General features: G+C 34.0%; 1 protein-coding gene and 1 pseudogene across 5 annotated transcripts in view; both read right to left on the bottom strand.

Annotated features, from left to right (window-relative positions):
- The window catches only part of NELL1 (neural EGFL like 1), a 719285-nt gene that overhangs the window by 111583 nt on the left and 584513 nt on the right, over window positions 1-23189 (bottom strand). The window lies entirely within an intron of this gene.
- Window positions 16455-16574, bottom strand: LOC120609654 (uncharacterized; annotated as a pseudogene).

Below are 23189 nucleotides of genomic sequence, written 5' to 3'. Positions count from 1 at the left end.
AGATGAACCTCAGTACTATTCAGCTATTCCTTTTTCTTGTTGTCTCTGCTCAGATCCCTTTGATTTCCCTGCAGTGATAATTATATGTTTCAAATCTCTCCTTATCAAGGTTGCCCAACTCCTGTCTCAGCAAAAAGCTCTGACCTGGACTGAGGAGACAAACAGAACTGGTATGACTCTCAACTTCATCATTTCCTAGTGTGTAACTTCTTATCTTCTCCATGCCTTGGTTTGCTTATTTTTAATAGTAGTTACTACGAATATTAAATATATCATATAAAATATGACACAAACTTAGCCCTCTATATGTTATTGATATTGTGGGTCATGATAATGATGATAAAGAAGTGATTTGCCCCTTATTTAATCCAAAAAATATCTTTTAATTTCCTTCCCCACATCTACAAATATATTTCTATTTTTTCCTTGTAGGTAGAAGTCTCTACCTAAAACTAACCTTTAGGTCACTGGTGTGATCTAGTCTCTTTAAGTCTATGCCAAAACATTGTTCAATTTTATAGTTTTTCCTACTCATTTCTATATTTTCTCTTTTAAGCTTTATGTTTCCATTTTTGACATTTGGATTACTCTCTATATTCAGCTTTTTTATTTTCATGTTTCATTTTACACTCAACAGTGTATTGAAAGAACATTTCTCCCAATAATTTGAGTCTTTGAAAATAGGATTTCAATGGTTGTGTAATAGCCTAAGAATACACTATAATTTATATAACTATGCCTTCTTTGTTGATCATAAAGACTGTTTCCATTTTTCATTATTGAAATGATGCTGTGATTATTATTCTTGTACATAAATCTTCATCTGCATCTCTGATTCTATCCACAGGGTAGAATTTCATAAGAGGACTTACACGGTCAAAACTATATTTTTAAGGCTCTTTACACACATTATCAAATTGCTTTTCAGAAAGATTATACCAATTTATACACCCACCAGCTGTGTATGAAAGAGATGGTCTCACCATACTCACACTACCATTAAGAATATTTCCTGCTAAATTTTCAACCTCTCCCTACTAGTTCTAACAACAAAAGCTAAAAATATATTTAAGCGTTTTACTTTGTAAAAATAATAATTTTCTGCCCAGTGTCTCTCTTTGGATACCACCTATTCTTCCTCCTTTCACAGCCAGGTTTCCTAGGAAGTGATTAGTCTTCAGCCTAGGTCTCTATCATCTAATCTTCCTACTGTCACTTTAATTGGGCCCTTACCTATTCACTAGCAAATGTTGCCAATGACCGCCTAACAACTTAGGCCAGCAGACTGTTCTTGTCACTTTTTTGTACATTAAACTTAAGCATGTAACACTGTTGAGTTTTTTCTAAATATTCTCATTTTCCATGACTTCTGAGACATTTTTCTTCTGGTTTTCCTCATTCCTCCTTAACCATTCTTTCCCAGGACTAACTACTTTGTAGGTCATCTTCCATTCCTCCTTATGCTTCCTCTAGATTATTCAATTTATGCCAATGGCTTTGGCAACATCCTATTGCTGATATATTCCAAAACTTTACCTTTAGTCCAACTTCTTCCATAAACTAAGGAAAATAATGTTCAAATGTCTATTGGATTTAATTAGATATCTTTGGAAACTTGAAGACTAAAAGTCTAAAATGAAATTCATTTTACTCTCAAGACTCCTAGTCTTGTATTGACTCTTTTGGTGAAGGGTGCCACTATCTGTTCCTCTCTTTAAGAAAGTCAAGTGGAAGTAATAAATTAACCTCACTATTCCTAACCAACAGTCAATAAAATCTTATAAAATAATGTTCAACCCTATACAACTGACTCTTGCAAACCCTTCAGTCTTATCTCTAACTGAACTCACCTCTATCACATTCTGAGTTTTGTCTTTTCCATTTAAAATTTCTTCTAGATTACAGAGCACAACCATATCACTCATGTCTCTAAGATTTTTCCATTTTCTCCCCATAACATTCCACCCATACAACACACATACCAACCAACCCAGCAAAGAATTATTCAATTTTCAAAATCAGCACCATGGAAAAATTCCTAAATCAAGACTTCCTGTTTGCATAGCTAGAATTAGCCTTTTCTCCCCCTGTGCTTAAAATTCAACACTTACATAACTTTTCCTATTTAGGCCTAGAACACTCCCCTATATTTATTTATTCAGATATTTTTCCTCTACTAAATTGCCAGCCCTTTGAGGAATGCACCATTTCTGTTTGTTTTTGTAACCCCAGTTTAGGGAATTTATCGAGAGATTACAGAAATGATCCTGGCATTCTGAAGTCAATATATAAGCTTAAAGAAACTGTATCTTAAAAAATCACCTTCTTTAAAAATTTCTGGTCTCACAATCTCATTGAAAACAGGTGTATATCTTCCTCAGCACCACACACATATTTCTGATGAAATTCCTACTATGTTCCTTCCACAAACACTGTTTTATTTCATAGCAGTTTTTGGTTTACATAGTTATCTTGCCCTTTGAGGACAGATCCAGATTCTTATTCATCATTTCATTTCTATAAAGCCTATATTAGATTTCCAATAAATATTTTTTATACAGTTGAATGTCAAAAATGACAACACAAGATCAATATAAAGAAAATATCAAAATCTACTGAGGAAATACTTCCACTTTACCCCCAAAAGAAATGCACTCCTGCAGTAAACAACTAGAAAACTAAAAAATTTAAAAAAAAATTACAAAATAAATCTTTCAGGCTATAGAGAACAGGAAGTACATGACAGTGATCCCTAAGAGAAGAGAAACAAGGAAGTTAGTCACAGAATTTCCCCTAGTATATTACCAGTATTCAGGCTAGAGTGCAAAGAAAGAGAGAACCCCAAACAGTAAATGAGACTTTGAAGATGATAAATCAGTAAAAATGAAGACATAACAATAGAATCTACCCACAATGAGGCAAAGAGAGAGAGAAAAAAATGAACAGAGTCTGAGTGACCTATAGGACAATATCAAGCAGTCTAACACACAAATAACTGTGGAGTCTCAGGAAAAAAGGGGTGAAAGTGTATTAAAAATAAATTCTTTAAAAAAATAATGGTTACATTTATGGTCATAATTTTCCAAATTTGATGAAAGCTATAATATTATATATCCAAGAAACTCACCAAATCTTAAATAGAAGGACACACACACACACACACACACGTGCTGAAACTCCACCAAGGCACATATTAATCAAATGGATAAAAACCAGGGATAAAAAAAAGCCACTATTTTAAAAAAGCCATATATTAGATATAAATATATATATATTTAATATGCTGGCTTTTTAGGATTTTAAGATACACACACACACACATATACACAAAGGAATAATGATAAGAATGATCACATATTTCTCTTCAAAAAAACATTCAAACTGGAATGTCAAGATAATTTTTTTAAGGACTGATAGGAAAAACTGTCAACCTCTAATCCTACATTCGGAGAAAATATCTTTCAATAATGAACTTATAAAAAGGTATTTTTTTGGCAAACAAAAACTGAGAGAGTCAATCACCAACCAACTTATAGTACACTGAATATTTAAGAAAATTCTTCACATAAAAGAAATTTGAAAAAAAAAGATTAAAGAGCTCTAGAAATAGTAAACATGTGAGTAAACATAAAAGACACTTTTTCTCATTTTTACCCTTGAAAAGATAAGTTGCCCTTAAAAATCTAATATTTGTCTACTTTGGAGTTTATAGCATATGTAGACATAAAATTTATTATTAAAATAGCACACAGGATAGAAAGGGGGAAATAGAAATTTGCTGTTATATAAACTACAAAAACCTGTGATAAGGTCTTTGTACTACCTGTGAAACAATTTAATATTATTTGAAGATAGACTGTGATAAGTTAAATATGTGTATTGTAATCCCTGGAGCAAAATATTAAAAAAAGGTAAACAAAGAATTATAGCTAAAAACCTAATAGTGAAGATAAAATGGAATCATAAAAAACAATCCCGAAGGTGGAAAAAGAGAGAAAAAGGGAATGAAGAATAAGTGGTATAAATAAAATACAAATAGTGCAAATAGCCTAATTATTCCAATTTAAAGGCAGAGATTGTGAGATTGAATAAAAAAAACAATTACATGTTATCTAAGTCTCTGAAACATAAAGACAGATACGGAAATATAAACCTGCATACAGCAATTAAAAGAAAGCTGGAATAACAATGGTAACATCAAAGTATACATCAGGACAAGTAATATGGGGGGATATTATATAGTGATGAAAAATGTCAGTCAATAAGACATAACAATCTTAAATGTGTATGCACATAGCAATAGATTCAAAATACATGAAAAAATAATGGATAGACTTAAAGAGGAAACAGACAAATCTACAATTATAGTTAGATATTTCAAGACTAGTCTTTCAATAATTGATAAAACAAGTAGACAATCAATTAGTAATGACATAGACTTCAACACTATCAATCAACTTGACGTAATTGACATTTATAAAATCTTCTACCTAAAATTACTTTGAAGAACACATAAAACATTTAATAAGTTAAATTATACTCTGAACTATTTTACAATTCTCAGTAAATTTAAAAAGATAAATCATATAGAGACTGTTCTATTAAAAAATCAGAATTAAAATGGAAGTAAATAACAAATATATTTGGAATATTTCCAAATATTTAAGAAATTTAAAACACATACACAGATATGTCCATGAGTACAAGAGAGTCACAAGTAAAATTATAACATAGTTTGAATTAAAATAAAAATGCAAAATGTGAAAATCTGTGGCATGCTGAGCAATGATGAAAGGGAAATAGCACAGAATTCCTATATAAAAAGAAGAAAGATTGCAAATCAATGATCCAAAATTCCACTCTAAGCTTTAAAACAAAGAACGAATTACACTAGAAATAAATAGAAGGAAAGAAATAATAAAGATAAGGGCCACAATCAATAATCTAGGAAATAGATAACCAATAGAGAAAAAGCAATAAATTCAAAATCTGATTCTTTGAGAAGGTCAATAAAATTAATAAACCTCCAGGCAGAATTATCAAGAGAAAAGAAAAAAATTACATCAAATTTTAGAGATGTCAAATCTATACTTGGAAAATTATAAACAACCATAAATTAAACAACTTAGATCAAATGAATAAGTTCCTTGAAAGCACCAACTACCAAGGTCATTCAAGAAAAAAAATAAAATAAAATAGATGGCTTCCACTCTGGTCAAAATGCAATCATAGGGACTGGCTTTATCCATCTGATTATGCCACAATACCCAGGCAAAATACATGAAATAACTGTTCTCAAGACATTAGGCATCAGGCAATGAATGGCAATGAATATTCTGTTTTGTATTTTTAATCTTTCAACTAAAGGAACTTCTTACCTCAGGCATATGAGATTTTATATGTGAAAATCTCTAGCATAACAAGAGAAGCATCAATAAATATTTCTGTCTTTCCTCCTCCCATTTTTCCTTCCTAGAAATAATTAGCGTCTACATGCCAAAATAATATAAAGGACATTATGCACGTTACTGTGAAAGTATTCCCCCAGAATACCTCAGGTGCAGAACTTGTTCTGGGTAAAATTAAATACCACTTTAGATGATGTTGTCCTATCTCTTACACAAACACACAGACACTTATGCATGTACAGGCATATGCACACGCATCACAAAGGAATTAATTAAGGGACTTCTTAAAGAATTTTATTTCTTATGGGAGAAAAGGCAGTTTTCCTAAAGTCTTTGTTGGCTCTGAACATTTTAGCACCTGTCAGGTTGAATTAAAACACTTATCATTCTCTTATAGTCTACCAAATATTTAATGTGGATTTCTGACTCTGTTTTCCCAGAATCTTTTACATTGCCTTTTGGAGACTGAACATAAATGGAATTATGAAGTGAGTAGTCTGCAAGCAGGCTCTGAAGAACAGTGTCTTTATAATTTGGCTCACAATTATTTTATAATAATCAATATATTTGGATAATTGTTTGCAGGAAAACAAAGGCTTTGGAATCATAAAATACTGAGACTAAATTCCAGTTCTAACGCTTACTAGTTTTCTGAGTTTTGGAACCAATCTCAGCCTTAATTTCATGATCACTAAAATGACATATCAGTCTTGTAATGTTGTTCAAATAATTAAAAGAGAAGATACAAATGAAATGTTAAGCACACTGCATGACACCAAACCTATCTTTTGTTCATTTCTTACCATTTATTTCTAAAATATACATATATACACATATATATGCAGCTATTTAATAAAATATATGCATTTTAGTAAGCAATCTATTCTAAATTAAAAATTAGAGAATGTCATGATAACATGAATGCCAAGAAAAGGGAATATTCAAAATTTTTTATATGCAATAACAAATGTAGAAGTAATCCACATTGTGTGCAGTTCTACCTTTACTTTCCTGTGTGCACAGATTTTGCTTTCTTCCAGGTAAATAAGTCAACTTATAGCCAGCCTTGCGTCCTAACTCATAATGTAGGCTTGGAATGAACATGATGGTGTCTCAAGAGGGAATCTGGGTCTCCAGTGACTTTGTGCAAAAGTAACATTTTCTATTTCCCAATCGTACTTTCAAATGTGTTAGAATTTCTAAGACATGACTCCATCGATTCTAATTTTCATCCAGATTGCAATTAGTATCATGATATGACATACCAATTATACTGGCTCATTCCTCAATAGCATAAATCATATTTCTATCTATAGCTATAAATATCAATATCCAAACTGTGATGCAGTTTCAAAATACACCATAGCAGACTGAACCTAGAAGTCTTTTCCTTTTAAATTAACAATGTTTTTTATTGCTTGTTTTCTTCTTCTTTAAGGTTTTGCAGAAAATTCATTGGATATCCCCGGATTTATCCCCTAGGGTGATCACAGTGAAATTATAAGGAAAAAGAGAAGAGCACAGTTGGTACACTTCTTTTGAAGCTATACTATCAGATCAAAAGAGTCTTTATATTTTTTGGATGAATATTCTATTTTTAAAAAATCAAGTGAACAATAATAAAATGACAATAAATTTCTACTTTTTCTGACCTCCCAGAAGTAAGCTACAGATGCATCATAACTATTCATTTTCATTAGCGTTAACAGGTCACTAATAAAGAAAATTGAAAATGTGTTTTGATAGGCTTAGAAAGGATAAAATAATTTTGAAAAAGAAGAAAAAAGATGAGGATTAACTCTGTCTTATTCCAAAACTTATTATCAAGCTATAATGATAATAAATTCATGTGGTACTAGTTTAAAAACAGACAAATAGATCAATTGAAAAGAATAAAGTCTAGAAATAAGACTCAACGGCAATTCCATAGAGAAAAGTAAGTCTTTTTAACAAATGATCATGGAACGATGGATATTCATGTGCAAAAGAAAAAATATTTTTGATCCACACTTCTCCTCGTTTAAAAAATTAACTCAAAATGTATCATAGACCTAAATATAAATGTTAAAATTTCCAGGAGAATACAACTTGAGAAAATCCTTGTGCCGATGGGTTAGCTAAACATTTCTTAGATGCAACACCAAGAGCATTATCCATAGAAGAACAAATTGGACTTCATCAAAATTAAAAACTTCTCCTTTTCAAATAAATTGTTAAGAGAATGAAAAGACGATCTACATACTAGGAGGAAATATTTGCAAAGCATGTATCAGATAAAGGAATTTTTTTCCAAATATATAAGAACGTCTCAAAACTCAATAAAAAGGAAACAAACAGCCCGGTTTTTTAAATGAGTATAAAAGCTGAATAGAAAATTCATAAGGACATCTGGATGCCAAATAAGCACATGGGAGGATTCCAAACATTATTAGTCATTAGGGAAATGGAGACTGCAATCACACATACAAGCACACACACAATGAGATACCACTAGTTAAAAAATTGAAAATATTATACACTCACTGGGTAGAATAAAATGTGAACAAAATGCAAAGAAAATACAAAAAACTAATCAACTTTTCTAAAATCAATATAAAATTTATGATAAAAATTGTTTTTAATCTAATTTCAATTGTAATATTAGCAGACTCAAAATGATGATAATATCCAATGTGGATAGGGTGATGAAATAGGCATTCTCTTACCCAGCTGATGGGAGTATTAATAAGTATAACTTCTACAGAGAACAATTTGTGCATAGCAGAGAAAAATTTCACTTCCAAAATTTTTTTCTGAGGACTGAGTCAACAAATGTGCAAAAATGAAGTATACAGATGATCATGGCAGTTCTTCTTAAGCTAATTTTCCTTTACTGTTCAACAGTAAGAAACTGCTTAAGGTAATGACAATGTAGGTCTATTGTCTAAAAATATATTCATGATGTTCTGTTAAGGGGAAAAAGTTTAACGTTTTTTATAGCATGGTCTCATTTTTTAGTTTAAAATGTGGTGTCAACTTACATGCATTGGAAGAGTGTTGGGAGGACTGTAAATGTGGATATATAGAGAGAAAACACCTGTAACAATACGTACAAAATATTAATGTGGGTTATCTCTGGTTGGATTTTCCCTTTTATGATTTGATATTATCTGAGTGTTCTACAATGAAACTGCAACACATTTTATAATCAGAAAAAAATAACTTTCCATTTTAAATAAAATAAGAACAAAAATAACCTTCCATTTCCATTCTGAAGGGGAAAAAAGACAAAAGATCCTTCATTTCATGATGATCATGTTTTGCTTCTCATCAGGTGATGTTATCTAAACAACTGCACTCACTCAATAATACGAACACTAAAAATGATTCATTAAGAATTAGCCATCCATATAGTTCATAATCACTGCACAATAAGTATAGAATGAAAAGAAACAAAATAAGCAAAAGACAACAGACATTTCTACTTATAGGAATGTAATAGTAGCCAATTTCCACTTCAGGATCTTAAATTATTAGTATCCTCATCCATTCTCACTTTGTTTATGCCATTGGCCTCATCTCTTACTTAGGTAAACTAAATATACATGGTGCCGAGGTGTCATTGTCAAGTACTACCTCAGCTCCAATGCTGTTACAGACCGGTTTCTCTCAATCTTCTGTTGAGCACAGACTCACGTTATATATCTCTGAGGACAAAAGATGTTTCTACTGAGTTTATCAGAATTCCATGTACATAGTAGATTAATACATGTGAAATAACTCAATAAGCTTAATATTTGAAGGACTATATCTAAATGCCCCTCAAATTTAACCGGAGTACTTGACATAAGTGGACTACCCTGCATAATTTAATTTCTTAGTTAATTAGAATGAATTTAGCCTATCTTTCTTTCTGTTGAACCATCCTTAACTAACTGCCTTCAACAAGTACTTATTAAGTGTCTCCTCTAAGGGAGTTACATTGTGAGATGGTAGAAGATCATCAGAGATTGAAATAAACAAGAGCCATGCAATCATGAAGCTTATTCTCTATTTTTGGATACAGGCAAATCAGGAAGTATTTGGCCAGGGTTGATTCAGGGTTGATTCATAGGATTTCAGAATCAGGGCTCCAAACTACAACCACAGGCAATCAGAAAAGTCTTATTATAGATTTATCTTAACTGACACCTGAAGAATGTATAGACATTAATCAAGTAAACAGGGTGAACACTGTAAATCATTTAAAAAATCAGTCTTTCTTTTCTGTTTTAATCAGTAAAACAAAATAAGTCTTTACTGATGAGAAACGTCTTTATTTTAATTAAATCATTTCTATGCATTATTAAAAGCGCTATCTAGGAGTGATAAAAGGAACACAGTGAAATTACTAGTTAAATATGTATTCCATGAAGTGAGGTTCTCTTTAATCAAGTTTTCACTGTGTATCTAAAAAAAAAAAATAACATCAAAATAAATTTAATGCCAGGCTATCTTGTTTAGCCAAGGCACTAATGAACATCTTGTTGAAGATGTACTGCCTACTGATGCCAGATCTTATCAAACAACTGACAAGAAAATATAAGACTTATAAAGAAACAAAAGGAGCCAAACTTAACATACATTATTTAAATTTTCATAGCTGCCCTGAGAAGCAGGTATCTTTATCCATATTTTAGAGGTAGAAAACTGGGTTGAGAGTTATGACTTAAATCTAGATCTGTCTAACACAAAAGCTACAACATCATGCAGACTTTAATGATTGTGCACATGATATTAGCAAAGAAGTACAAATTAGTATAATCCTAACTCCAAAGAACTGTGCGATTTTGCTTGTAGGATAAAACCTTCAAAAGACAATTCAGAACATAAAGTATGCCAAGTGAGAAATGAGTGGGGGTTCAGGGTTACCCTGAAAAACATAAAGAGGAGGGATTTCAAAGACAGGCAATTTTCTGAAAGGCAGAACTGGGAGGACAATTGAGATAGAAAAAACAATCTGAGCCAAAGTTTGGTTTAGGAAAACTGTGTTCTGGAGAGTAGAGCTGGTTCATTGTTGGTTTGGAAATGATCCTAGTAGGCAAGATGTGGGCAGTAAGATGAAAAAGATTAAACAATAAAGGAGTTTCAAACATTTGCAAAAACACAGCAGGCTCTGTAGAACTGCGAACTAAGTATAGATAACAACTATAATTTCTGCTTTTCATAAATTTTACAGAATTCAACATAATTCGGGTAAATGTGATTGTCAGGGGGAGAAGTCTTTAACATAATTCTGGTCTATAAGCAATCAGTGAGAGTTGTGGACTCTTCTCAGGAAGGTGAGCGGTCATGGCACCCCAGCACCCTGCAGAATCTACTCTCATAAGGGGACTAACATCACCATTCTTTCCAAACCCCAGGAACTTTATTCTTTGTCATTCTCCTCAACTGTCCAGCACTGGATGTTGCTTGTCACTACCTCCTTCTTGACAAACAAATTCCTCAGCCTTTAAGACACTTCAACAGTGAATTAATAAACATTTTCACACCTACTATATTCCAGTCACTAACCGTGTTCTTTCCCTATTCTCTGTTCTCTTCTATTCTCGTCATGCTTCCCCTTGGAAAAATTAAAGCTCCTTAAAGGCAAATAACATATCTCATTTCTTCTTTCCCAAGAATGCCTAGCTTTGTGCTCTAAAAGTCTAAATATTGTATTAGTCACCAGGTTGTGAGGCAGCTAAACAGCAGGGTCTAATAAGATATTGACAAAATGGGTAGTGTCTGTTGCTAGAAATGGTCATGAATGACTAGTCAGGAAATTCCTGAAGGAAGAAATAAGGAAGATGTAGTAAGGTGCTTACTTCCTTGGAGAATGGATGAAAACTATATGGAAGACATACTTAACACTAAAGCATTCAAGTCGATGGGGTCAAAGGGGTCAGATATGTGGTGGTTGAAAGAAATCTAACTATGGGAGGTGAACACATAACGTAAATATATATATACATATGCCTTACCGTTAAAATGTACAGCTGAAAGTTACTAGATTTTGTTAACCATTGTCACTATAAAAAATAAATTAAGAATAATAATAATAAATAAATAAAGCATTCAAGTTGAAACATGGTATGAAGTTGCAAAGCTCCTTTTTATGGCTAAATCCAGAAAGGTACTATATTAGCTAGAAATGGTCCCCAAAGCAGGGGCCCTGGCTCCAGAGTTGTTGATTTATCTATTATGCTTTACCTTAGTTAACACTGATCAAGTGGTCACGGTAACACGTTGGCCCCTATCTTTACCCCTCTAAATCAGCTCTGCCTGCCTCTGCTGGTGCCATCTGACTACAATCAGCAAAAACTGTTTCAGTCCATGACTAGAGATCAATTTGCTTCCCCATAATCAGAGGATATTAAACACTTTTTAATGTATAAAACCAATTCACTCAGCCCTTGGCCCTATGTTTTTCCTGTCCTCCAGATGTAGCCTAAATTAAAATCTGTCTTGTTCTTGTGGCCTATTCACTTCTTTATACTTTATGACATCTGGGGCTGGGATTCTTTTTTTTCCAAGAACTCTGAAGATGAGAAGTTTGGGTAGTATCTTCATATCTGTCTGAATATCTGCTAACTTTCTTTTTCCCTGTCATAGTGTTTTACTATCACTTAAGTCTAGTAATTTCTTAAGCTTGTCTATAGCTTGTATTCCCACTTACAAATTGTTCCCATACTCTTACACACCCGCCTTCACCATTTGAGCCATACTTCCTCCCATTACTTCCAGTTCAGCCTGTGTCCCACCTCACCCCTCAGCTTTAACTGATAGAACAGCCTCTAGATTTAAGTCTGTCCTGTGGTGGCCTGCTTCCCATGAACAGCCTCACAACTCTATGAAACAGTAAGACAGGAAATGCTTGTCTAATTATCTTTGGAGCCAGACATTACTGACTTTATCAAATTAGAACTGAGTGGAAAAAGTAAAAAGAAGCATTAACAATTCACAACCATCTTACATAACCTTACTGAGGCACAGAAGAGGGTTTGCACAGTTTCATTTTAAAGAAATGCATCGATGCATTATAAAAGATCTATTCCTCATTATGTTTAATTAGTTGAGAGGCAGGTAAAGAAGAAAAGTTATGTTTTTAACCAAATAATAATATGTTGCTGAAGTAATCTCCATTTTTAATGCCAAGCATGTAGTAAATCCAGTGGACTATAAGAAGTTACACATTTTGAGTTCAAATAAAAATAGTGGTTTTTTTTTTTGCAAAAGTGGGCAAGAAATGTTCTTTTTATATGTAAACAATAGGGAGTATAAGGTATTTTCTCCTTCCAGAAGACTTTCATTGAATTATTTTCATCTTTTTTCTTTGTGAATAAATACAAAATGCCAAGAACAGAGCAAAATCAATGGAATGGTAAATGCAAATATGCACATTCTTTGTGCTGTGATTGGTAACTACAAGCGCAAAGTTTTCAAATAAAACAAAACACATTTTTTACTTATTACTATAACTTGAGTCCTTTAAAAAAGATAAAAAACTGAAGATTCTGCCAAAATAAGATGTGAGGAGAGGGTATGATTGAGGTGCACCTGTAGAATTGTTTAAAACAATCCTTTGAGAAGGGCTTTTGGAGCCTTCTAATCCTAAAATAATACACATTGTTGGCAAATACACAGATTCTCTGAAATGATTTATGACAAACTAATAGAGAATAGAAAAATACAGAGTTACAAAAAATGGAAAATAAGAATAAAAATTTTAAAACAAATTTAGACAAGTAGTTAATTACTAAAAAAAGTAATAGAATCAGAATTAGGATTTCTTTTTTTTTTTTTTTGCCTTTCTACTTTCAACCAGAATATACTAGTTATTATCTAGGAAAAGGTACCATGCGGAAGGTGGTTCACTCTCATAGTGACAATGAATGTTTCTGCCTTCTGGCATTCTAGCCGATCATTCTATAAAGCATTCCGTGATTGTTCTGGCATGCTCATTACTGTAATACATTTTGTGAGGGTTAAAACAGACATGGTTCCTACCTCTGATAAATATTATCTAGTTTGGGTGATAAAATAGGTATGTCTAAAATGACCAAAAGAGACATGGGATTGTATATGAACTCATGGGTTGGGCAGATGCTCTCACAACGTTTATTAAAGTCCTGGCAGTCCCATCTGGTAGCAGAGAGAGAGAAACTGCTAATGGACATGGTGTGAAAGTCTAATGAACCTCCAGGCTTCCTTTCAACTTGGGAAGTCACTAATCTGGTGCAGCTTGCCAAAGAGATGAGATCACTTTCCCCTTGATTTGAAGCTAATCTAATACTAGAAGGGAAAGGGGATTGGGTAGATGAGGCATAGGAAATATAAGGGAGTCTAGTCTAAGCAATGTATTATATCTATGGTTTTGGATGACTGGAATATCAGAACAAGACTCAGTTTAATTCCTGGAAGTTTGAGGAATGAAGTAGAAAAGTTGGCAAGAACCATAGAAGGTTGTAGAAAGAAAAAAGCAGCCCTGACAACTTTCACCTGATATCTGGCTTAGCTCTAACATTTAAGCTCTGATGTTCTCCTCCTGAACACAAATAATTTCACATGCATTTGTTCAGTGATCATGATAGAATGAGAATGAAATAATATCCATTTTAAGTCATGTATGAGCATAGATAAAAATAAGAATATAATACAAACAGACAAAAAAAACCCAAACATTTCCCACTCTCAGGTAACAGGGATTGGTGCTTCTTTATCAATTATGGCTTTATCTCTACTCAATTTCTACAGATTCCTGAATAAAAAAATTAATATACCCCAATCATGCACTTACCCCTTCCTCATTAAAGTATTCAATCCAGAATAGACTCTCTCTTCCTTGAAACCTCCCCAGATCACCTAACGCAAAACCAAACTACTGATCAGCCATACCCCAGCACTCTTTAGAGATAACTACTATTACAAATAAAGCCTAACAGCTCTTGTTGCAGCGAGTAATAAATCCATTATTAAGAACATTATATCAGCGTCATTTAGTCTGTGTCCATTGACGATTGTTAAGATTTCAGCTGAGTTATGCAAGGTTTAGGGCAGAGAATCAGTAAGCTAATAGCTCTCAGAACCACCAATGACACGTATTTTCACTCTAGATTCCTCAAAGAAATGTTAGTATAATAAGAACAAATATCATTACTATGTGAAATTCATTTTGTTTTATATTTCTGTAGCTATCTTTAGGGACAACACAAGAGTATTTGCCTTCATAGTAGTTAAAACCAACAAAACAGCACACTGGAAGGCCAAAGAATCATTCAGTAAATAGGCATAATGTTTGCTATTATGTTCTATAGAGCCTAGAGAAAAAAATTGAAGCCCAGATGGTCCTTACACTCAAGAAATTTATAGTAAGCTTAAGCCAAAGCTAAAATAGCTTTCATTTTCCTCTTGAGAGTTGTAGTCTTGAGAGTTTACTACATAGTTGATACTATTATAAGTGTTATACAGAAGAGCTTATTCATCCATAAAAAAGTCCTACAAAGAAGATACAAGGATTAGCCTAATTTTGTAGATGAGAACATTGAGGAATACAATAAAGGAAATAGCCCAGACTCGCACATCCAACAAATAAAGATGGATTCAAGGTAAAAACCACAAGCAGTGTGAATTCAGTGTTCACATTCATAAACCCTTAATTTTACTCCTGTTTAGAGAGAGTTAACAGCACAAGACATAACATGATTAAGCATGAAAAAGTGTAGAATAGGCAGGTTAAGCCAAATGACAAAGGGAGAAGGGGCAGGACAGTGATGATGGCCACTCAAAGCACAGAATATCCCTTTGGTGCCAACACAGAAGGAAAATTCTTTCACCTATGGCAAGACTTCAGCAGATCAGAATTGGAATACGTGGAAAAATTAATTTTCTGATAATTAGTTCTCTTACTTGTCCAATCTTATTATGGTAAATCTATATAAAAAGTCTAAATCTTAACTCCTGCCTTAGAAACATAGTATATAGATCAGAACTGACTCTCTGTTGTTTAAATATCTTATATTTATATCTTCCACAAATATTTACTAAATTCCTACGATGGCTAGAAATTATTCAAGGTACTTGGGATCTATCAGTGAACAAATCAACAGATCTGCTCTAGTGGGACTTACATACTCCCAGGAGGAGAGAGATAGTAAATGATAATTATAGTAAATCATTAGATGATGTAGGATGATGGAAAGTAAAAGGATTTTAAAAAAAGAAAATAAAGAACAGGTAAAGGCATTGGGAGTGGCAGGAGTGAGGCAGGGGAACATGCTGCAATATTGAGTAGGTAGTGAGGACAGGCCTCTTTGAAAAGATATGCTCATACATTTAAAGGAAGTAGAGGAAATCAGCCAAGCAGATATTGGCAGGAAGAAAGCAGGTATCTCAAACATCCTTCTAAATCAATAACATCATTAGATTATAATGTAGTCTGCTCCATAAATTGAAAGAATTAGATTGAATGTATTTTAAATTGGGAAGTCATCTGAAGATTTTTTTAAATGTACATGTAGTTTCCCCCTAATCATTTGCTACTTGTTTTGAAATGTGCTGAGGGCCTGCTATACTCCACACCATAACTGTAAAGGACATATTGATGAACAGAACTTGATAACTATCTTTACGTTGCTTGTACGGTTGGGGAAGAATCACCATCAAAGCACAGTGTGAGAAGCAAGGAAATACAAATATCGAAACGCTGCAGGGGACTGTGGAATGATGGGACAAACACACTCCTCCTGAAGTTAGGCAGAGTTACTGTTGGTTTGTGCTACAGGTTGAGATGTTTATTTTTTTTTTATTTTATTATTATTTTTTATTTTACCCCTTCTTGTTATCCAAAGTTCATGCAGCCCAAATGGTAAACCTGTTTCAACCCACAAATGACTTGTATAACCTAGTGAGCACTGCACTGTCTCAGGAGACCAGAATTTTTTTTTTAATTTTTATTTATTTATTTTTTTAGGCGCGGCAACCCTTGGTTGACCTCACAGATTGCAAGGACCTTGTCAGCTTACAATCCCTTATTTTTTTTATTTTTTACGGCTACAGCACCTGGTCTTCCTATGTGGTCTCCCATTGAAGTACTAACCAGGCCCAACTCTGCTTAAGCTTCCGAGATCAGATGGGATAGGGCTTGTTCAGGGTAGTATGGCCATAGACCCAGGTTTTTTGTTTGTTTGTTTGTTTAAGGGGATTGACTATATACCTGAGGTGGAAACAGAGTGCTTCATCAAAAAGGGTTTGCTTAAAACCAATTTTATCTAATGCTCAAACTGTCTTTAAAAATTAAAATTAAACTGGCCAGTTAAATTTAAGATTAGTTGTAGAGGTTGTAGACAAAATGGCTAGGAGTCCTCAATTTTCCAATTTGCATAAAGTAGAAAAAGATGCTCACATGACTTCAAAATATTCTCATTATTAATGAAATGCTATAAATTTTATATATATTATAAAAATCATGTAAGAAGTGTGTTTAGCCAAAACAAATACAACCTCAAAAAGTACCCAAAACATCAAACTATAGAATAACCAAAGGGATGAAAGAATGGTTAAAAAGGTTGAATTTCAAGTTTTAATTGGTAAGGGATCAAAGATAGTCAACAAATTATTTCAACAGGCAGTGTAACTAGGCATGTGTTGTTTACTTGTGATACCAATACCTTCAAATCTTTGTCTTAATGTACTTGCTTCATGGTTTTCTGTTACCTGCCAGTAATCACAAAGGAAGCCTGATACCTGAGGAAATGGACGAAAGTGAGCATGTAACAAGTGTCTAAGATGTTCCAAGCACTTCACAGAAATTTTTCCTATTTTATTTAATCTGTTTCACAGCCTCCTAAGGTAAACAGTTGTTACTCTTATCATTTTACAGAACAACAAATCTAAGGATTAAGGTAGATAAGTAGTAGGATCCTCTCCTGCCTCTAAAGAGGTGGTACCCCTCTGAAGTTTTAGGGTTCCTGGCAAAGACACTTCTTGAAATCTTGTGAACCCATATCCCAAGTTAACCGAGTTGGTTAATTTATTTTAGAGACAGATAAGGGATTATCCTGCTCACTGCCTCTTCTAACCAGTAAATATGCAAAGGCTTTGTCATTGATTCAGTCTGACAAGAGAAAATGCATCATATTACATTCTCCGCAGAAGTGATTTCCAAATTACCTGGCATTTGAATTTCAAAGCTGAGGCAGCTTAGAATGTGTGGGTTTGTAAACTTGCTTGGAATAGTAACTGTCATAAAAAATTGTCATAAACTTGCTTGTCATACCTTTGCTGGGCACTGCACTAAAGCTAGGGTGTTTACAGCCTATATAGGATCGAGGCCCTTTGCCTGACAGGGCTTCCATGCCTCAATAGACTAGCTTCCACATTCATATGCTGGTTTTAATAAAGTCAAAATTTCCCATTTACCACTTTAAAAGCTAAAATAGGAAACTCAAATTCAAGCCCTTGTTTGAAAAATCAGTTAAGACATTTGAATCATCTTTCATTCTTTCCAACTTGTCAATGTTAACTTTAATATTTAAGCCCAAGAGCTTTATATAATTGTCTTAAAGATGTTTTAAAACATTTTTGACTCTTCAGTTTAATATTAAGTGTTTCAAAATCACTATTTCAGTGAACAAAGCAATCAAATTATTAAACCAATTTCTTTTTGCATGAGCAAATTAAAACCACTTCTTGTGAGTGTAAAAGTGGAATGCATATTAGTACTTTAAAAATTCTATGTCATTAGAAGTGATAGGGCTAGAGAATCAAAATAAACTGTTCTGAAATCGAAAGCCTCAAGTGTGGGCTGTGAATCCAACACTGCAATATGGTGGCTTATAATGGATGTGACCACAAGGCAATTACTCCCCACGAACAAAATGCCAGTAGCAACAGTAGGCAGGTCTAAAGGCCCGATGTGATGATCATCCATAGATTGTTCATAGCTTATCACAGCCAAGAAAGTCATTTGATGCTGCTATCTTTCAGCCTTCTGGAATTCCTAAATCGCAATGCATGTGCTTTAATAACCTTTGGGCCATATTTTATCATTTGTGAATTAGATACATTTTTCCTCTTTTTCTTACTTACTTCCTCAGCACTTTCCCACAGAGATCACCAAATCTCTCCCAAACAGTGGGAAGTCAGATACGAAGGGTAGCCATTGTAGTTCTTTGAAGAAAGCAAAAGCTTTCTAAGTCATAAATCCTGTAAAAATAAATGCCTTGTTGAGATTTTTCTGTTAAGTAAAGCAGGGATAAGTATTGCTTTCAATCTAGAGGGAAGTGAAAGAAATGAGTATTCGTGGAATGTTTATCAATCAGTAACGGAATCAAATTTGCCTAGATTGAAAAATAATAATAACATGATCAGAAATCCTAATAAATTCCTAACTTCATAGCACTTAAATTGGCTAAGAATGCCACCAGGAGACCTTCTGTTTCGCTTCTTTGCCAGAAACTTATTTGCATTAGCGATTATTCTCCACAAAAGACCATAACCCTGGCTTTACTAAGGACTCTAGGAAAATGGAGGACAAGATATTAGCCCTATGTGTTCTCCCTTGACCTCAGAACACAATACTAGCCCTCAATTAACTCTCCCTTCCTTCTCTCTCAAATAAGTTCAAACTAGAATGTTTTTCCAAAGCCAGTTGCTTGAAATACTCTATTTGTTCATCAAAAGTCTGTATCATTTTATCTTCAAGACAACAGTTTCTACCTTTGTATATCAGGCTTTTCCACCTAGCTTCAGTACCAGCTTCTTGAGAGCACAAACCAGATCAGATTCAACAGTGTAACCTCTCCCCACCCTACCCCTGGCTTCTTCTGATTCCCCTTTACCCCTTTACTAGACTTTCATTGACCAGCTCTTTTCACAACGGTATAATATCAATTTACAATAATAAAACCCTTATTGCTGCAATACTTATAACAGTTCATTTTTTTCTAACTGAACCCTGACTGATGTATACCTCATTGATGTTGGACTTGACCATATACTTTAATCAATGAGGAGTTAAATGTTCTCTCATGAGTTAGCTGAGCTCCTGTGATTCAGCCATCAACATAGAAAGAACATGTCCAGTAGCTGAAAGTCCAAACAGAATGAATACATATCTGGAATATATCTAAACCTAACCACTACCTGAAGTTAAGTCCAGCCAATTTTTGATGAACCCCTCAGAGCCCTAGCCATCCTACTAGTCAGAAAAATAAATGTTGTAAGCCATTGTGTTTTAGAATTGTTACACAGAACTATTGCAACAATAATTGACGAATACACTCACAGAAGTTAATTGAGATTGATAAAGATGGGGTTTGCATCTAGGTTTTCAAATCCAAGTCCAGGATGCCTTTTACTCTGTCTTGGCATCCAATGATTTATTTGGTAAGACTAATTACTGGGGCATGGGAGAAATATGAATTATTTTTAAAGTAGTATATAATTGCTCTAATAGGCTGAAAAATCATATACAGTTTCATATCACTACCACTTGGCAACTGCTGTGAGGAATGTGTCACAACTGGACACAGGGAAGTCAACTCCACATGGCTCGTAGTGTGGTGCGTGTTGTGTTTTCTGACTGTGATCACATTGACTCAGCTGTGGAATCTACCTACTCAATACAGTAGAGAAAGGGACATTGTTAAAGTGTGCACAATTATATAATGTACTTTGAAGTTTGGAATATGAACCAATGTGTGTGCACACGATTGTCTCTCCAAGAACATTTCAAAAACCCACTTTTCATGTAAATCTTTGAAAATATCTTCTTTCTTATATTAATCTGTGATTTATGATGCTCATAAAATCATAATAATGGTTATGTATTCATTCATCTTTCAGTCAGAATTTCACTTATTCAATCACGATATACTGTATGCCAGGGATTTTATGTGCTTCTGGGGTAAAATGATGAATGAGACCCAGAACTCAGCCCAAGCAGAGCATGTGCCTGCTGCATGCCGCCGTACTGGTACTATGAAAGCAAAGCTCAGGGACTGGTGCAGGACACAGCCGCATAAACAGACGTTTAACATGATGTGAGAAGTCCGATGGAAAACTTAATTTCAAGGAAGAGCAGAATTATTGAAAATAGAGGAATGAACTCCACCATTGAACAAAAGGTTTTCTCCTTTCCTGTCTCATTCTCATTGTATTTCTTTTTGTGTATTTCTAGGCCTACACAGAGTTTAAAAGTATCAAATCTCTCCTGTTTCTGACTTCCAGACTTAAAGGAAAACATATTCTTTTCTTTTAGCTATATCTTCTGTTATTTACCCCCACCTTGATAGGCAGCTTGCTCTTAATGCTCATTTCTTGATCTTTCTAATTTTTAACATTTTAAGTTGACTTCCTTGTTTGGAAGACACCTGTTTGTTCTTTGCTTCTTGAATGTCCCAGCACATTTGATCACAAATTGTGTTTGCAAATTTTAAGTTCCTACAATATTATGACTATTTAAACATTGTTTATGGTTGGTCTAAATTGATTTTATATCCTATCCTTTCCAATTTCTCTCCTGTTTGGATGCTCGCTTTGCCAAATTCCATGTATTTCATGGCTTCTACCCTCATTTTGGAGAAGCACATCTCTAAATAGCTTCTTAAGAAAGAGAGCATGGGAGCACTTTTGGGAATTGGCCTCAAAACCTAGCACTGTCTTTATCTTCACAATTAATTAATATTTTGGTAGCTGCAGAAATGTAGACTCTAATAACTTCACTCAAAAGTGTCTTCATCTTTGTATTAATTTCCCATTGCTTCTATAACAAATTACTACAAACTTAAAACAACACAATTTTATCATCTTACAGTTCTAGAGATCATAAATCTAAAATAAATGAGGATCTGCATTCCTTCTAGAGGCTCTAGGGGAGAATCCATCCCCTTGCCTTTTCTAGCTTCTAAAGGCTGCCTTTGATGATAATGGTAACTGCAAAGATTTATGAGAAAAGTTGAATTCATGACTGATTGGGATCCATTTCTGTGACCCAGCAAAGGCTCTTCTATTTGCAACACAGCACTTTCTACTAATACCTAGGTTAACATTTAATTGTCTCAGCTTTATACCTACTGTGCCCCCCACCCCTGCAAAAAAAAGTGATGGCTTCCACGACAACTGATGGGGGAAACTTAGTTGATAAGACTTTTTTTTTTTTTCGATTTTATGTGGCAATTTCAGAACTCATTTTGGGTTTTGTTTTCATAAAGATCCCTTTTCATAAAGGTTATTAGTTTTTACCTTTACCAGGATCTGCTGCCTCTATTTTATATTTTTGGGTAATATGAACAGCTCTCTAAATATTAAAAACTTGGTCAAAGCTATTATATCACAGTGCAGTGCAACCAAAAGAACATGGTGTCCACCTGTACTCAATCCTCTTCTTCACTAATCCAGACTTCCTGGAACAGGTAAATGAGATCAGGGGTCACTATGGGGAGAGTGGGTGGGAATATTCTCTCTCTGCTCTTGGGAAATATATCAGTTACCTTAGGCTAGGCATAATGCTGGAATAAATAACTCTAATAAAATCTGTTTCTACAACACATGCAGTTTAATTCTCACTCACTTTACACATTTGGGCAGGTTGGCTGCAGCTCTGCTCTATTCCTCTTCACTCAGAAATCCAGGCAGAATGAACAACCCATACATTGGACATGCCATCCTCATGGCAGAGGGAAAAAAAGAGACAGCTGAGCCGTGCAATGGCCTTTAAAGCTTCTGACCACGGGTGACACATGTTCCTTCCACTTATGTTCCATTGGCCAAGTCATACAGCCAAACTTGATGTCAACAGGGTGGGAAGTATAATTCTTCCACTGAGAGAAACCTAGTAAGAAATAACTTAGCAACCGGAAAGGAAAGAGCCCAGAAAAAGAGAGAAGGCAAAAATTTTGAACAAATAACATAATCTACTTCAGAGAAGATATTCTTTTCCACTTTGCCACCCTGGGTCCTCACTGATTTTCTGGCTTAGAAGAGCCCTTACTCATATGTAAAGACTCTTCCTTTCCTAAAATAAGGCAAAGAGATTTGGGTCTCTGATCTCAACTACAGGACATAACAAATGTAGTCTTGAAGGTACCTACTAACAACTGGTGCTCCTGTCCTAGACTAAACTCCTTTAAAGAAACTGATGGTTTCTTATTCATCTTTGAATCTATGGTATCAAACTCGGTACATGCTGCAAATCAATATTTATTGGACTGAACTGAATTGAACTGAAATGCATGACATTACCAGAGAAGACATAAATTCTAGTACATTTTTATTATTTATGTAAATATCATTTATTTATAAGCCGCTGAATACCTACTATGCATAAATAAAAGACACAACATCTGCCTTTATGGAGCACATAAGCTAGAAGAATCTAACCAATTTTATTTCCTCTAAAATGTCTCAAAAAGATTTTATGGTTTTTGTGATATACTACACACATTTATCACGGAAGGGTAGCCTTAAGGTGAGGGCTGGCTTCAATCATTAATCATGAATTAAGTACAAAAACACAAATCAAAATGCCTCTCTTTTATGAAGTAATAAAGGATAGCTAGTTGTTTACATATGTATTTTCTGCTATTAGACTAATATTTTCTCCTATTCAACTAATTTTCTATTTACATAGGAACTGAGTTTTCTTTATCTGTCACTAGTGATTAGCACTGTGTTAATATATGTTCAATACATGTATGCAGTTGAATAAAAGATACTCTGCTTCCCCCGTTATTCACATCTATACATTCTACTTTAATTTATTCATGCATATAAGTTCTTCAA

This window comes from Pteropus medius, unplaced genomic scaffold (assembly GCF_902729225.1).
Source record: "Pteropus medius unplaced genomic scaffold, Ma_sr-lr_union100, whole genome shotgun sequence".
Classification (NCBI taxonomy): domain Eukaryota; kingdom Metazoa; phylum Chordata; class Mammalia; order Chiroptera; family Pteropodidae; genus Pteropus; species Pteropus medius.
The sequence above is the reverse complement of the archived record's forward strand: the minus strand, read 5'-3'. Positions and strand labels throughout refer to the sequence as shown.